General features: G+C 48.6%; 1 protein-coding gene across 1 annotated transcript in view; it reads left to right on the top strand.

Annotated features, from left to right (window-relative positions):
• Positions 1–3,250: 3,250 nt before the first annotated feature.
• The window catches only part of LOC126996241 (adenosine receptor A2b-like), a 35,676-nt gene continuing 24,310 nt past the window's right edge, over positions 3,251–14,616 (top strand). Inside the window, exon 1 of the mRNA XM_050856608.1 lies at positions 3,251–3,649. The gene's annotated coding sequence lies outside the window, so the exon portion shown is untranslated. The remainder of the gene's footprint in view (positions 3,650–14,616) is intronic.

Below are 14,616 nucleotides of genomic sequence, written 5' to 3'. Positions count from 1 at the left end.
AGTGTAAACAAAGCTGGCCCACGCCCGCCTAGTGTCCAACCATAAATCTATTCTTTCCCGCCAGACTCAAGGACACAGGGACGCAAGGACACGCAGGCCAGTCGGTATCCTCAAGGCAGCTCCTCAAAACTAGATATCAACACTTTTTCTTCCCTGCTCATATACGTGTTTATCTTATAAGGGTATATATGGGCGGGAGGTTCCTCTGATGCATATTTTAGTGAAGGTGATGGCTAGGTCGGGAATTGTTTTCTTTAATGTATATCCCTTCTGGCTTAATAGTGTCTTATTCTCTCTCGATATAAGAAGAGGGTGTAGGAGGGGGATGAGAGGGGGAGGAATGAGAGTGGGGAGTGGGGAGAACATCCATGAGAGCGCTAAGAGGGAGAGGGAGAGGAAAGGATAGAGAAGGGAGCTTAGGATGAGGGGACTGAAGGGGAGAAGGATAGGACTAGCCGACTAGGACAGGATGAGATAGATGGGAAGGGACAGAATGAAGGAGGAGGAAGAGCAGAAGGGAAGGAAAAAGGGAGCTGGACAAAAAGGAAAGGAAGGAAGGGAGGGGATGGGCTGGAAGGGTGGAGATAATAGGTAAATAAGAAGGAAGTGAATTTTTTTTTTTACAACAAAGGAGACAGCTCAAGGGCACAAAAAAAGAAACAATAATAATAATAAAAAAAAAGCCCGCTACTAGCTGCTCCTAAAAAAGAATCAAAAGAGGTGGCCGAAAGAGAGGTCAATTTCGGGAGGAGTGGATATGGACGGGAGTTTTCTCTGATGTATGTTTTATTAACCCGGTAGCAGCGACAGGCCAAATTTGCGGCTTTACCGTGTACCAGCGATGAGCCAAATTTGCGGCTTTACCGTGTACCAGCGATGGGCCAAATTTGCGGCTTTACCGTGTACCAGCGATGGGCCAATTTTGCGACTTTACCGTGTACCAGCGATGGGCCAAATTTGCGGCTTAACCGTGTACCAGCGATGGGCCAAATTTGCGGCTTTACCGTGTACCAGCGATGGGCCAAATTTGCGGCTTTACCGTGTACCAGCGATGGGCCAAATTTGCGGCTTTACCGTGTACCAGCGATGGGCCAAATTTGCGGCTTTACCGTGTACCAGCGATGGGCCAAATTTGCGGCTTTACCGTGTACCAGCGATGGGCCAAATTTGCGGCCTTACCGTGTACCAGCGATGGGCCAAATTTGCGGCTTTACCGTGTACCAGCGATGGGCCAAATTTGCGGCTTTACCGTGTACCAGCGATGGGCCAAATTTCTGCCATGACATAAACATCTCCCAAAATAGATGATGCATAAACTGATCACACATGCGTTGATATGTATCATGAAACGGTTTGCGTGAGTGATGATTCTTTCTCATTATTTTACTTAGAGGGGGCTTAAAACATAACCTAACCTAACCTAAGAAACATGACCCCCGCAGCTACCGGGTTAAGGGTGATGACTATTCCGGCTATTGTTTTCTTTAATGTATATCCTTATTGGCTTAATCGTGTCTCATTCTCTCTCGATATGAGTTGTGTGACTTCGCCGTAGCTAGTCATGCTGCTGGATCCGGACCTAACAAAATATATTAAAGAAAAACAACATTTGACCTAGCCATCACCTTCAATAAAGTATGTATTTAGCTTTTATATTCATCTTTCCATCGTATTCGGACTGTTTAGACATTTGCTTGACATTTTAGTTTATTCAGTCCTATTTCTCGGCCAGCTCTTGTCTAAGTCTTTCTTGAACGTGAATAAATCTAAGTGCGGGACCAATCATATATTTTTTTTTCTCAGCATCCCCTCTATAACTATCTTCTTAATACATTTAGAAGCTTCAATTAGGCCATCATAAAGTAAATGACTCTCTAAATACTGAAAATTATACACAATCTTGTTTTAGTACTATAAACTGCAAAAGTCTTAGATAATTTTTTCCTTTTTTTACAGATTCTGGAAAACAACAACACAACCACCACCATCACCACCACCACCACCATTACCACCACCACCACCACAACACATCTGCTGCAGGAACATTTACCCTCTGGAGCAGGTGTGAGCTACAGAGGAGGAGGAGGAAGAGGAGGAGGAGGAGGAGGAGGAGAGTTTATGAGGGTGTACAGGAGGGAGACATGACATTCATCAGCCTGTATTTAACCATAATGTGTGTGTGTGTGTGTGTGTGTGTGTGTGTGTGTGTGTGTGTGTGTGTGTGTGTGTGTGTGTGTGTGTGTGTGTACGCGGTTTATATAAGAATGGAGATGAATGAGTTAGGAGCTGGACCTAAGAGAGGCGAGGGAGAGAGAGAGAGAGAAGAGGAAGGGAGGAAAAGAGGGGATGGGGGGTGTAGGAACGTTAGGAGGGGGAGGATGGAGATGGGAAGTGGGGAGGACACCAAGGATAGAGAAGGGAGCTTAAGATGAAGGGACTGAAGGGGACAAGGATAGGACTAGGTCAGGATAGGATGGATGAGGGGAGGAAGGTAGAAGGGAAGGAAGGGGAAAGGAGATGATGGGAGCAAGGGACGAGGGTAGGAAATGGGGAGGGGACGGGACGAGGTGGAAGCATGGAGTGGAAGAGTTATACAAGGGGAAGGGAGAGGAAGAGAATGGATCAGGGAGGGGAGGAAGGGGTAAGGGGAAGGGAGTTACAAGGGGAGGGGAGATGTAGAGAATGGGTGAGGGAGGAAGGGGTAAGGGGAAGGGAGTTACAAGGGGAGGGGAGATGTAGAGAATGGGTCAGGGAGGGAGGAAGGGGAAGGGAATTACAAAGGGAAGGGAGAGGAAGAGAATGGATCAGGGAGGGGAGGAAGGGGTAAGGGGAAGGGAGTTACAAGGGGAGGGGAGATGTAGAGAATGGGTCAGGGAGGGGAGGAAGGGGGAAGGGGAAGGGAGTTACAAGGGGAGGGGAGATGTAGAGAATGAGTTAGGGAGGGGAAGAAGGAAGGAAAGGGGAAGGGGAAGGGAATTACAAAGGGAAGGGAGAGGAAGAGAATGGGGATAAGGGGAGGAAGGGGGAGGGAGTTACAAGGGGAAGGGAGAGGTAGAGAATGGGTTGGGGAGGGGATAAGGGGAGGAAGGAGGAAGGGGAAGGGAGGTACAAGGGGAGGGGAGATGTAGAGAATGGGTCAGGGAGGGGAAGAAGGGGGAAGGGGAGGAAGGGGAAGGGTTACCAGCTGTGGGGAAGGTAAGGGAAGGGGGGGCGGGGCATAGCCTCGTGCCCAGCTCAGGCCAAGCCAAAGCTCACTTGTGTTGCGGCCAAGCTGGTGCCCACACATACCCGCGTCCTGCCCTGCCCTGCCCTGCCCTGCCCTGCCCTGCCCACACACACACACCACCTGGCCTTCACACACACACCTTTCCCCTCCCTCACCTTGCATCCCCCTGAAGGCAACGCGCTAACAGGTATCGATCATGTAGTGAAGTGTTCCCTCATAGTGGTTGTTGTGGTGGTGGTGCCGTGTGACCCAGGACGGAATCTAGTGCCCCCAGTGCCATTGTTTCGCTTATAGTGCCACCGCGTGCTCACTGAAGGCGTCTTGAGGTGTTTGTTGTGGCACTCGTCATACACACGAGTCACACTTCTCAGGAACCAAGGCAAGGCATCGACTGCACCCCCGCCAAGGACGCCTGATATAGAGGTGAGTTAAAAGCCCTCTCGTTATGATGACATTTAGATAGACAGAAATAGCTAAAAAAAATAGATAAGTTGATAGACAGATAAATTAATTGATAGATAGAAGTCGTTGTAGTTAGGGTTGATGGAAGATATGGGCAGCATGTGGGTAATCTTCCACCACTCGGCGATGGTTGAAAATTGTCAGCGCTCCTCAATGGGATTCGAACCTTGGGCTGCTCAGTACGCCCGTACGCTGACCGCTCGACCCCTATATTGTCCATGGAGGTATATATCGACCTCCACAAGAGAGAGAGAGAGAGAGAGAGAGAGAGAGAGAGAGAGAGAGAGAGAGAGAGAGAGAGAGAAGAGGGGGGATAAGGAAAGAGCCTAAAACACAACTTTCACTAAATGATCTGTGTGTGTGTGTGTGTGTGTGTGTGTCAAGAAGATCTATTGGAGTAAATCATCATGAAGAAGAATGAATGGGGAGGAAGGCAGCAGAAGCGTGTGTGTGTGTGTGTGTGTGTTGCGAATTGTTGCTGGTGTGGATGCAGCGTGTGTGTGTCCTCCCGTGTTCTGTATGCTTGTCGGGCTTTCATAATGGTGGGTACATATGACTTGTTTATGGTCCCGGAGGAGGTTGCTGTGGGGAGCGTGCGGCGCGGGAAGCTTCTGTGTGGGGAGACATTCATAAAATATTTCAGCACTTGCTCCGTGTTTCTTGTACCGTGACGGAAGCGTGAACACGAGTGGATTAGCTAAGCGTGAGAATCTCGACTTGTAAATTTTGAAGTGAAAGAACTAAGGTTTACTTGTATCAAACTCAGACCCACAGGGAGGCTAGGATGTACCGTTAACGCCAGCAAAATGCAAACTATCCACATACACTTTAAAGCTTCGTCCTTGACGAATATATGTCAGGCATAAATCATTCAACAGCGGCAGAGAAAACACCTCGCCGCTGTGTGGGCGTAGCGGGGCGACACGGAGCAGCGCGCCGCCTGCCAGCCGCTGCGTCAAGATTCCTCCCCCCTGGCAGAGCGGAACATCTCCATCAGGCGCCGGTCCGCGGGGCCGGGCGGGGCGGCGGTGATGGGTAGTGCACGGCAGCGAGAGAAAGCAGGCGGGATTGGCAGCCGCATGTAAAATCAGCTTTGCAATATCGGAGTTATAGGGCTCGCGAGTTAGTGGGTGCACGCGTGTGGAGGGTGACAATTATTAGCCGCGCAGGAGGCCTGTGTGTGGTGGGAGGGGGTGGGGGGGTAAAGAGAGGAGGAACCACTCGCCGTGGTGTGAATTTAAAAGTCAGTCGCTGAAGGTGCCTCAAGTGCCAGGCCCCGACGCGAGTGTGTGCCGCGGCGGGGAGGAAGAGCACCACGGCGAGGACAGCCGAGGCAGGGGGCCACATGTGACCCTTCCTTCCTACCTGTGTCAAGGCTGGACGTGCCCGGGGCTGGTGAGGAGCCGTGTGACAAGGCCGCCCAACACAACACCCACCAAACCGGGGTTGCCGGACACATCAAGGATGGGCGAGGAGTGTCACCACCGCCGCCCCTGTTGCTGTAGGATCTCTTCCCCTTCCCTCGCAAAGAAGCCATCTATGAAGAAGATGCTTGGCACAGAGGCGAGCTGTGGACGACCTTGCGCCGAGCATCCGGCCAAACACCAGCATGAGGCGGCGGCTCATGTGGCCCTCAGCGGCACAGCGACACAGCTGCACCCCCGGGGCCACGGTTAAGTGGGCCACAGCGCCACACAGAGGAGCCCTGCGCCACACTGCCTGCTCATCAAGTAGGCCAGCACCGCGCGTCCACTTTGAGTGGACGACAAAGCCGCGTTGGTGAATGAAGTGCCAGGCGCGGGCAGCGGCGGGGCGGGGCGCGGCGCCCTGCTGGCCTACGTGTGCTGCTGCAGGCGGCGGGCGCGGGGTCTCGGCAACGCCGTGCCGCGCCCACATGCACCGCACTGTGCCCAGCGGCACCCAGGCACGTTAAAACACGCGGGTCACACAGAGCGGTGCGTCCATGACACCTGCCGACCCTGGCACCACACCTGTACGTGTGTGCCACAGAGCCACACCGCCCAGTGTGTGCCACAGAGACACACCACCACCCAGTGTGTGCCACAGAGCCATACTCCGACCACCACTGACTGTGTGTCACAGAGCCACCCAGTGAGTGCCACAGCCACACTGGCCAGGGTGTGCCACAAAGATAGCCCGCTATCCCCGCCCCCCAGTATGTGGCACAGAGTCACACCACCACCACCTACCAACTTGTGGCGGGGCATCATATTATAAGGGGCGTGTGCTGCAGCGCCACACTCAGCGGCACCGTGCCGTGTCAGCGTGACACCGAGCCACGCACAGCTTGGGCCCCGGGCGGCGCCACATTCCGGCGTGACTCGGGTGTTCACGCGGCGCCGCGGAGCGCAGCGTGCTGTGGCCGCGGCGAGGAAAGCCACATTCCTCAGTGACAGGTAAAACTGGCAAGAATTAATTACAGTCCGGTTAGCTGCGACATCCGCCTGGCGCCTCGCGCAGTAAGTCACCACCGAAACGCAAAGGCATTACATCAATGACGGTGCTTTCCCCGCGTGACTCACCGGCCGCGACGCGCACACCTGCGTGCGTGCGTAGCCCGCCCCGCACGGCCCTCACACCCCCGCGGCAGCTTTCTTCACGCGTGTGGCCAAACAGCTTTGACTTGACGCCGAAAAGAGCTAATCCCGGATGTTTGGCGGGGTGGGGGCGGCGGGGGCAGGTGGACGGCAGAGTGACATGCTGGAGGGAAACTCTCCGCTCAACACCAGGTTCGGTATGTCGCCTCGTGCACTCCCCGTTTTCCATCGCATTCCTCGGGGCTGCCCTCTGGAACGAGGCGCGCGGGGAGGAAACAGCCCGTGGAAATGTCTCTTGGCCCCCCTCGCCGCCCCACGCCGGGCCTCTCCCACGCTCCCCACACCCCCTCCCCACATCACTTCGACACCTCGCCATTCTCGTCATGTTCCTCCCCAAATAACACACTGCCTTACATGCGATACGATACCCTCTTGAAAGCCCGGCCTTACTCTTTATTTAACAGCAAGGGAGGCAGCTTATGGGCAAAAAACAAAACAAAAACAATAAACAAGAATAAAAACCCGCTTGACGCTGCCCCAAACAAAAGAAAACAAAAAAGAACAAAAGGTCAAAAGAGAGGTCAATTTCGGGTGGGGAGGTGTCTTGATACTCTATAAATATATTCTTTTTTTCCATTCTCTCATTTCCTATACAAGTTAATACAGTGCCATATGGATTTAGCTTAGATGAATGAAGCTACAGAGCGTGAGAAGCTATACGGGAGGAGGAGGAGGAGGAGGAGGGAAGCGTACGTGAGTGGTGGTGATGATGGTGGTGGTGGTGGTGGCAGAGAATGTGGGTGAAGATGGGAGTGAGGGAGGGAGCGAGCGAGCGAGCGAGTGTGTGAAAGTGAGTGAGTGGAAACACCACCGTAATAAAGCGAGACTTGTACGCGGAGGAATTTTAATCATCCGTCCTCAATAATTCTAGGAGGGGAGAGAGAGAGAGGAGGAGCAGGAGGAGGAGGAGGAGGAAGAAGAGAAAGGAGGTATACTGGTGGTAGGGAGTGAGGAAGAGGGGACGCATGGATTGAGAGAGAGAGAGAGAGATAGTGATAGAGAGATAGAGGTCCCTTGATAGTAAAAAATGAAGAAAGAAAGAAAAAGGTCGGAGAGAGAGAGAGAGAGGTATCAGTGATCATCCATTAAGGGTTTTCTTCCTTTCTTCATATTTCTCTCTCTCTCTCTCTCTCTCTCTCTCTTCCGCATACGTTTAGTTCTTATCTTGTTCTATCTCTCTCCTCCTCTGTTGGCGTCTCCTCCTCTCTTCCTTCCATTCGTCCTTTCCATTATCTCTTTACAACGTCCAAGTCCTTGTTTTTATTAATTTATTTATATATTTATTTTTTGCTTCGTCTTCCTTCGCTTCCTCCAATTGTCTTCTTTTTTTGTTGTTGTTCTCCTTTACTTCCTCTTTCTTCTTTTTTTTTTTTGTTGTTCTTCCTCCTCCATATTTTTTTTCATTGGGTATTTAATTTCTTTTCCTCCTTCCTCTTCTTCCTCTTCCTTATTTCCTTCCTTCCTTCCTTCCTTCCGCTGTTTCGCTATGCTGCCCCTTTGACCTTCTCTCTCTCTCTCTCTCTCTCTCTCTCTCTCTCTCTCTCTCTCTCTCTCTCTCTCTCTCTCTCTCTCTCTCTCTCTCTCTCTCTCTCTCTCTCTCTCTCTCTCTCTCTCTCTCTCTCTCTCTCCTCTCCCTCTCTCTCTCTCTCTCTCTCTCTCTCTCTCTCTCTCTCTCTCTCTCTCTCTCTCTCTCTCTCTCTCTCTCCTTCTCTCTCTCCTCCTTCTCTCTCTCTCTCTCTCTCTCTCTCTCTCTCTCTCTCTCTCTCTCTCTCTCTCTCTCTCTCACATCAATTTTTTTTTAGCTACGTAATTTATTTTGAGAGAGAGAGAGAGAGAGAGAATAGAAACGCTCGTGTTTTAAGCATGTGACGTAAGTGGAAGCGGGTCAGATGGTCACACACACACACACACACACACACACACTCCCTCTCTCTCTCTCTCTCTCTCTCTCTCTCTCTCTCTCTCTCTTGACCGGAAACAGTTCTTGTACCGCCAGGAATTCACAGGAAGAAAGTTTTCCCGAGTACCGGATGTAAACGTCTTGAGGGTGTTCACTGTCCGGCGCTTCCTTATCGTATAGACTCGTTTTCTTAAACATAACGACGCCCAAAAACACATAATTATTTGACAAGGCTTCCCTAGGAGCTGTGGGCATATCCAGGGGTAGTTGAATGACCCTGGTGGTAGTTTGACGCTTCTTCTGTACCATAAACATGAGAGCCGAAATGGACCTTATTAAGCACTTCCTTCCTCGAAAATGAGATCACAACCGGGTTCCAATTAGTATTCCTTTTGGTTCACGGTACAGAAGAAGGGTCAGACTACCAGAAGGGGTCATAAAACTACCCCTGAAAATGCTACAAGAACTCCTATACGAAAGCGAGATCACAACCGGGTTCAAACGAGTATTTCTTAGGTTCACGGTACAGAAGAAGGGTCAGACTACCAGAAGGGGTCATAAAACTACCCCTGAAAATGCTACAAGAACTCCTATATGAAAGCCTTGTCAACTATGTGTGCTTAGGTGCCGAAATGTATAAATTAAAAATACCGGTCAAGGGCTCTCTGGAAGAGCTACAAGATCTCTTATACGAAAGCCTTGTCATATATGTTCTTGGGCACCGAAAAGCTTAAGAATACGACCCTCCGGAATACGAAAGCCTTGTCAAGTATGTGTGCTTGCTTAGGGGGCGAAATATTGAAGTTAAGAATACCTTCTGCTCAAGGGCCACTCCGGAGATCAACATAGGACGAAGGACACCCAACCAAGCCCTAGGACCAAGAGTAAAAGCCTTGCCAGAAATAATACTACGTCTATCCTCGCCCACCTCAGACGGGACTTACGTGGAGGGGAAGAACTCGCGGGTATTTTTAGCGGTGGTTTAATTTTTGGCATCGATTTTTACGAGCCCATAGACGCGTGAATTTGGCAACATCTGAACTCACGCCAAACACACTCCGCTAGTACACCAAGGAAGGGGAAGGGGTGTGTGTGTGTGTGTGTGTGTGTGTGTGTGTGTGTGTTGGGGGAGGGATATGCATTTGCTTTCCATGTTATTGTATTTTAGATTTTTTTTTTTTTTAATAGACTAACTAAATATGTATGTCTGTGTGGGTGGGTTGGAGTGGTTGGAGAAGAAGGAGACGGAAAAAAAGAGTAGGAAATAGAGAAGATATTGACGTAGAAGAGTTAGTTAATAAGAAAAACTGTGATGGAAGAGTGAGGAAGATGTCCAGTAGGAAGAGGAGGAGGAGGAGGAGAAATGAGTGGTTAAAAAGATAAGAAACTGAAAGAAGAGAGTTAGTAAATAAGGAAGCATGATAGAAGAACGAGGATTAACAGGAAAATGAATGATGATGTATATATTAGGAGAAAGAGAAGGAGGAGGAGGAGGAGGAGGAGGAGAAATGAGTGGTTAAAGAGATAAGAAACTGAAAGAACGGAGTTAGTAAATAAGGAAGCATGATAGAAGAACGAGGATAACAGGAAAATGAATGATGATGTATATATGAGGAGAAAGAGAAGGAGGAGGAGGAGGAGGAGGAGGAGAAATGAGTGGTTAAAAAGATAAGAAACTGAAAGAAGAGAGTTAGTAAATAAGGAAGCATGACAGAAGAACGAGGATTAACAGGAAAATGAGCGATAATGTATATATTAGGAGAAAGAGAAGGAGGAGGAGGAAAAAAAGAGGAGGAGAAGATAAGAAGAAAAAAAAAGTTAATTAGAAGCGAGAATTAACAAGAAATGGAAAATTGATGATCAAGATTAGGAGGAAGAGAAGAAGGAGGAAAAGGAGGAGGAGAGAGATGAGGAAAAAGATAATGATGATATTTAGAAGGAGGAGGAATAGGAGAAGAAGAAGAAGAAGAAGAAGAAGAAAAAAAGGAGGAGGAGGAGGGCTGAGTGACGGAAACTAATAATCTAGTTTACATATTTATTTTTTCAACACCATCAACACCACCATCACCACCATCACCACCGCCACCACCTATTATAGAGTCTGGACGCAACACCACCACCACCAATCGTCTACAAGTTTCCTTTTTTGCGACAACCAGGAAAAAGAAATTAGCGAAACGTCAAGCAGATCAGAGAGAGAGAGAGAGAGAGAGAGAGAGAGAGAGAGAGAGGGGGGGGGGTGAATCACATCATTGCACCACATCACTTATATTGAAGGGCGAGGTTTGGTTTGTTTAATTAAAGCGCTTCCTGTGTTCTTTTTATACTGTCCTGAGTACCACTTCTTCTTCTTCTTCTTCTTCTTCTTCTTCTTCTTCTTCTTCTTTTTCTTCTTTTTCTTTTTCTTCTTCTTCTTCTTCTTGTTCTTGCTCTTGTTCTTCTTTTTCTTCTTCTTCTTCTTCCTTTTCTGTTTCTTCATATTCTTCTTGTTCTTGTTCTTTTTGTTCCTGTTTTTCTCGTTCTTGTTCTTCTTTATCTTCTCTTCTCTTCTCTTCCTCGTATTCTTCTTTTCCTACTTCGTCTGATAATTTCTTTTCATCATATATCTTTTCCTACTTACTTCTCCTCCTCTCCTCCTCTCCTCCTCCTCCTCCTCCTCCTCTTCCTCCTCCTTAGAAGAAAACACAATTAAATACCAAACTCTCAATCGACTCTACTGTTGATTGGAGAGAAGAGAGAGAGAGAGAGGAAGGGAGGGAGTGAGGGAGGTAGTGCGGCGAGGTTATTCCGTTTGTGATGTTGATAAGGCGTCTCTTGTGACTGGCGTGAGTGGGGCAGGAAGGTGTTGAGGGCATGATTGCGTATGTTTGTGTGGCTCGTGTGGTGTTTGTGTGGCTGAGTGTAGGTAAGCGGCGTTTAGTTCAGGTTGTTTGGGCGCCTCCTGCTTGGTGGAGAGTGGGTTTAACTTTGATCTGCATATGAGTTTTTCCTTGCCTCGAGTGTGTTTGTGTAGCTCGGACCGCGTTTAACTCGACCTATTTGTGCTCCTCCTTTTCCGTGGAGAGTGAGAGTGGGGATTTGTTTTACCTTTGAATTGCATATGAGTTTTTCCTTGCCTCGTGTGTGTTTGTGTAGCTCAGACCGCGTTTAGCTCGACCTATTTGTGCGCCTCCTTTTCCGTGGAGAGTGAGAGAGTGGGGATTAGTTTTACCTTTGAATTGCATATGAGTTTTTCCTTGCCTCGTGTGTGTTTGTATAGCTCGGACCGCGTTTAGCTCGACCTATTTGTGCGCCTCCTTTTCCGTGGAGAGTGAGAGAGTGGGGATTTGTTTTACCTTAGATCTGCACATGAGTTTTTCCTTGCCTCGAGTGTGTTTGTGTAACTCGGACCCCGTTTAGCTCGACCTATTTGTGCGCCTCCTTTTCCGTGGAGAGTGAGAGAGTGAGGATTTGTTTTACCTTTGAATTGCATATGAGTTTTTCCTTGCCTCGTGTGTGTTTGTGTAACTCGGACCGCGTTTAGCTCGACCTATTTGTGCGCCTCCTTTTCAGTGGAGAGTGAGAGTGAGGATTTGTTTTACCTTTGAATTGCATATGAGTTTTTCCTTGCCTCGTGTGTGTTTGTGTAACTCGGACCGCGTTTAGCTCGACCTATTTGTGCGCCTCCTTTTCCGTGGAGAGTGAGAGAGTGAGGATTTGTTTTACCTTTGAATTGCATATGAGTTTTTCCTTGCCTCGTGTGTGTTTGTGTAGCTCAGACGGCGTTTAGCTCGTGTTATTTGTGAGCCTCCTTTTCCGTGGAGAGTGAGAGAGTGGGGATTTGTTTTACCTTTGAATTGCATATGAGTTTTTCCTTGCCTCGTGTGTGTTTGTATAGCTCGGACCGCGTTTAGCTCGACCTATTTGTGCGCCTCCTTTTCCGTGGAGAGTGAGAGAGTGGGGATTTGTTTTACCTTAGATCTGCATATGAGTTTTTCCTTGCCTCGAGTGTGTTTGTGTAACTCGGACCCCGTTTAGCTCGACCTATTTGTGCGCCTCCTTTTCCGTGGAGAGTGAGAGAGTGGGGATTTGTTTTACCTTTGAATTGCATATGAGTTTTTCCTTGCCTCGTGTGTGTTTGTGTAGCTCAGACCGCGTTTAGCTCGTGTTATGTGTGAGCCTCCTGCTTCGTGAAGAGATCTGTTTACTTTTTTTTTTTACAGCAAAAGAGACGGCTCAAGGGAAAAAAAAAAGAGTGCAGAGGAAAGAAAAGCCTGCTACTCACCGCTCCCATAATAGACCAAAGTAAGGAGTGGCCAAAAGAGAGGTCAATTTCGGGTGGAAGTTACCTATGACCTAACTTGCGTGGGTGTCTTTGATTTGCGACTCGGTGGTTCTCAAACTATTCCAGGCTGGGTTCCTAGCTCTCCTTACCCCCCCCCCACACACACACATTGACCCTGCCTTTTTCTCGCCGTAACATACCATACTCTGCCACTAAAAGTCATCCTCTCGTTTATATTTCTTATTTCAACTTTATTTTCTATAAGGTACACGTGTTCCTTTACTCATTTAGTCATTCAGGTTTTGTAAAATTTAAAACTGTTATTAATTACTCCTAATGCCACCCTGCCGCCCCCTATCGCCCCCTTTTTCCTCCCTGCCCCCTCTTCCCCCCAGATCTTTCCACGGCCCCCTTTGGGAAGCACTGATTTACGGTGTTGTCGTACACAGAAGTACACACGTGTCCGCTATATCTATTAGCGTTGAAACTGTTGTGTCTACCTGCTTCTCTATCTGTCTGTTTTCCTGTCACTTCTTAAGCGCGCTGGAGTGAGTGTTTGTGAATGGAGGAGTAACCCACTTGGCACAAACCTTGATGCCGAGGATTGAGGGCGGGGAGGACGAAAGAGAGAAAGACTAGAGTGAGCCGTTTATCAAGGGGATGGATGCGTCGTGTAGAAAGAGTTTGGCGTAAAAGGAAAAGATAAGAGAGAAAAAAGTAAGTCCGCTAAAATTTATTGGTAGACTTTGCGTTAACCTACGAAAGAGAGAAAGGAAAGGGAGACTAATTTATAAGACAAGACGAAAAGAAGAAAATATGAGAAAACAACGTAGAGAAAGAAAGAAAACCAAGCAGAAAGAAAACAGACCAAGAAAACAACCACCTCAAAGAAACGGAAGAAGAAAAAGAAGAAAAGTTAAGAAAGAAATTAAGAAATGAAACAAAACTACCCCCAAAAAAAGCATATAAGGACCTACATCTATACATAAAACTCAACTCCCGGGGACAGCAACACAAAGGAACGGGAGAAGAAAAACGAAGAAAAGATAAAAGAAAAGAAGAAAACATAACAAAACAAACCCTCATAAGATAAGAAAAACAAATAAGGACCTACATCTATACATAAAACTCAACTCCCGGGAACAGCAACACAAAGGAACGGAAGAAGAAAAACGAAGAAAATGAAAAGAATAGAAGAAAACAATAAAATAAAACCTTACAAGAAAAGAAAAACAAATAAGGACCTACATCTATACATAAAACCCAACTCCCAACGGCGGTAGAGGACGGAGGCAGCGGCGGCGGTAGCTACAAAAAGGACCTTCTAAAAGACCTCTAACACAACCACCAACGGCAAACAGATCCTCCTCGCGAACGGATATTGTACAGGGCGGCGGCGGCGGCGTTACGACCTTGACAGAAGAACTAACGGAAGCTGAAGAAGGGCCCTGCGGCGGTGCTTCTGGGGGGCTGTGGAGGGTCGGGGGGTGGGGAGGGGGAGGGGTGCGTTGTATGACTCACGGTGAAGACACGCGGCCCATCGAAGTGCCGGTGGTTAGGGGAGAGAGAAAGAGAGAGAGACGAGCGGCTATACGGGGATGGGGGAAAGGGAACGGAAAGTATAGGGAGGGGGGGGGGGGGGATGAGGGTTGAGAAAGAAGGAGGGGAAGAGATTAGTAAGGAAGGAAGGTTAGTGGAAGGGCGAAAAAGGGTAGTTGTAGAATAGCAAAGGGGGTCGGAAAGTATAGGGACGAAGATAAGTGGATAAGGAAGGAGGGAAGGGAAGCAAGAAGTAAGGGAGGACGTCAGTAGAAAGGAGAAGAGTGAAGAAGGATAGCTGCAGAGGACTGAAGAAGGGTAGGAGGTCGAAAGTAAAGGGAGGAAGATAGGGGATGAGGAAGGAGGGAAGGGAAACAAGGGACGTCACAAGAAAGGAGAAGGGTGAAGAAGGATAGTTAGGGCAAATGGCACTAACTAACTAAAGGGGAGCATATACCCTGGGGCGCGTCGCTTCATTCACTCGCCGCCCATACTCCCGACGGTTCTCCTGAGCAACCACCTCCCACTCAACTGCTATACCCATCCCAAGTCCTTCCCGGTCATGATTTACGTGGGCGTCCCCGTGGAGAGAAAGGAGAGCAGAGGG

This window comes from Eriocheir sinensis, chromosome 9 (assembly GCF_024679095.1).
Source record: "Eriocheir sinensis breed Jianghai 21 chromosome 9, ASM2467909v1, whole genome shotgun sequence".
Lineage (NCBI taxonomy): Eukaryota > Metazoa > Arthropoda > Malacostraca > Decapoda > Varunidae > Eriocheir > Eriocheir sinensis.
The sequence above is the reverse complement of the archived record's forward strand: the minus strand, read 5'-3'. Positions and strand labels throughout refer to the sequence as shown.